The following is a 3,309-nucleotide window of genomic DNA, read 5'->3' as shown; positions in this document are numbered from 1 at the left end:
GTGTGTCCCTTTTCAAGACCCTGACAAACTTATAAGCAGTATTTTAAAACATTTTTTGAGAGATATAAAAATAGCATTTGAAAATCTATTGAAATCCTGAGGTCTGTCCACTGGTTGAGGCCTCTGTTCTGGTTCCTAGACAACAACTTCTTGCAGGATCCTCATATGGTGAAAGGATCAAGCAGCTCTCTTATGAAGGGCCTGTGCTTCATGACCTCACCCCTTCAAGGTGATTCCTTGTACTGTCACATCATGGATTATGTTCAGCGTGAATTTGGGAGGATACACCCACATTCAAACCACAGCAGACCCCTTGAAGCTTAGGTTCCCCTGGCTAATATCTCTGTTGTGTATAAGAAATAAGTCATAGACCAACCTGAAGCTTCAGGGAGGTTGTAGAAAATGTAGGTGAGCAAGGTCCCTCATCCTTGAGGCACATGTTTCTGTCCGAGGGAAAGACAGGACAAAAGTACACTTAATTTTGAATTGTTGCTGGGAAGTTGAATAACAATTTGTCATCTCTTAAGGGAATAAAAGAACAGAGTATGTAAGGAAGGGTGGAAAGGGCTACATGTGTATACGGATGAAAATACTACATTGAGACTTAATATTTTATAAAATTAATAAGCACTAATAAATATTGGAAAGGAAAAAAGTAAATAATAACTTCCAAATTACTTAACATTTCTAGAATGTTAGCTCTTCCAACCATAAGTGTTTAAGGAAATAATGAAGGAATGCTCTCCTTGTCAAAAAAATTATCTTCCCTTTGATTTAGGTCTTCACAGAAGAGCGCTGCTATTTAAAATGTGATCTTAAACAGAGATTATTGTCACATCAGCATTTAGGATGTGAAAGGTCAATTGTAGACCTGAGGAAGTCTTCTGATATCCATGAATAATACCATGTGCAAATGATTGAAAATGTATGCATATCTAGTTTCAGTCATTCATTGAACAAACATTCACTGTACAATGTGTCAGAGATGCTCAAATCCTGCCACTGTGTTCTAGGTCCTAGGCTGGGACCTCCTCATTGTGTGATAGGACCTCTACAAAAGCATGTCACAGTGAGAGACAATTCACAGTCCAACAGATAGGACTTTAAAAAAAAATCCCTGGGGATTCAACACCAGTCTCATGCATGCTAAGCAAGATCTGTACTACCAAGTTACATCGCAGCCCTCTTAATTTTCTTTTGAGGCAGCGTCTGCCTAAATTGCCCACTCTGGGCCCGAACCTCCATCCTCTATCTCACACTCACAGGTGTTTGGGATTGCAGCTTTGTGCCTCAATGCCTGGCAGTAAACACTGCTTTTATCTAGAGCTACACTACATCTGCAGCTATCTATATCTATCTACATCTATGTACAGCTATCTACATCCGCAAGAGAGAAGTATGGTACTTACAGCATTATCGAGAAGATGTGTAAGAAATTTCAGTTAATAGCAAGAACTTCAAGATATGCAATACTTGCCTTACGATCATTAAACATGATTTATCTTGTTCTGACGTAGTTTTCCATTAGGCCTTAAATGCAATTTATTTTTTCTTAGTTCCTTCAGAGTGCTTCTGTCCAATCTGTTCTACTTTTCTCTCAAGATACTCAGCAGCTCACAAAAGACTTTGTGGTCAAAGAAGTCTGGGAAACGTTCCCTGTAATAGTCTCCTTTGGCTGTGTTAAAAATATGTAAGGCCATTAAAGGCTCTTGGAAAATCTACAGTGAAACATAACAGCGACAAATCTTATTTGACTTTGTGTTTCCCCAAGTCACTCTACCTTGGAATATTTTTCAAATGTTAGAACCCATTACAGTCCCACAAGGTGGATGTTCCGCAGCTCTCACGATGGGTAACTGCTGCAGCTTTATGAGCCTATGCTCATCATTGCAAGGCCTGCTGGAATGACAGAGCAAGTGTTTGTGAAGGGTTGTGGCTTTGGCCTGTCCTCCTCTCGGATGCAGTTACGGAAACTGTATTTGCTAGAGCCAGTTCTTCTGTGTCCATTAGACGAGCTCAGCATCTTGCCAGGTTATTTCTCTCCACAGCCTTCATTCACCATTTCAGCCTCATAAAAGCACCACACCAAAATGATCATATATGGGGGTAATTTTTAAATTTCTGTATAATAGCAAAAATCTGAAAACCATATAATCGCTAATAATAGGGAAATGGATAAGTAAAATACCAACTAAAAATGTTAATTAGCAAAGAAAACCAAATGTTTCCAAGACCATTTAATGATATGAAAAAGCTTATGTAGCATTTTCAGTGGCATATGTAAGATGTAGCGGCACACTGAGAGTATCATAGCATACATGCTATTCTCATACATATACACACACATACATGTATTCCTCCATATTATTATTTTTGTTTTTCCCTTCCTTGTTTTCTTCATGCCCAAAATCCAAGTTTCTCTTTCCTTTAGAAGCTTCTTCTCATTTTACAATACCTATTGTACTCTTTGAATCTTATTTACTACTTCAGTTTCTCACACTAGGCAGACAATACAATGTTTACATATGTTTAATTTCACTTATGCATATGGTCTCTAGTTGCATCCATTTATCTATGAAAGTCTCCAGTTTATCTTTACTGCTGAGTAGGATTCCATTGTATAAAAAGACCACATCTTTTTTATTCATTCCTTGATTAATGTGCATTTGGGTCATTTCCAAGATTTAGCCATTACAAATTGTGCTGCTATAAACATGGGTGCACAAATATCACTGTGGCATCATGCTTTTAATTCTTTGGGGAAGAGATCCAAAGGGGAATAGCTGGGCCAAATAGGACCTCGAATCCTAGTATTTTGAGGAATCTCCACACTGATTTCTAGAGCGGTTACACTAGTCTACACTCCCACCAATAGTAGAACAGAGTTCCTTTTTCTCCCGCAGCAGCCCCTTCAGCATTTGTTATTGGTTGATTTCTTGATAATAGCCATTCTTTCTAGAGTGAGACGGAATCTCAGTGTTGTTTGAATTTGCATCTCTTTAATGACCAGTGATGTTGAACATTTTTTTATGTATTTATTTGCTGTTTATATTTCTTTTTCTGAGATGTGTATATTCATCACAGATGCCCATTTTTGGATTAAGTCTTTAAATTTGAGAGGTTTGATTTTTTTGTGTGTTCTTTATATGTTCTTGATAGTAATCCTTTGTCTGAGGAACAGCTGGCATACATTTTTCCTCATCTTGTGGGTTATCTCTTCACTCTGCTGGTGGTTTGCTGTTAAAGAAAAGCTTTTAATAAGATGAGATCTGCTGAGGATATAGCTCAGTGGTACAGTGCCTGCCAGGC

Source organism: Cavia porcellus, unplaced genomic scaffold, assembly GCF_034190915.1.
Source record: "Cavia porcellus strain 051 isolate PalLab524CR breed Dunkin Hartley unplaced genomic scaffold, mCavPor4.1 scaffold_9, whole genome shotgun sequence".
NCBI lineage: Eukaryota > Metazoa > Chordata > Mammalia > Rodentia > Caviidae > Cavia > Cavia porcellus.
This window is presented reverse-complemented; position numbering follows the sequence as displayed.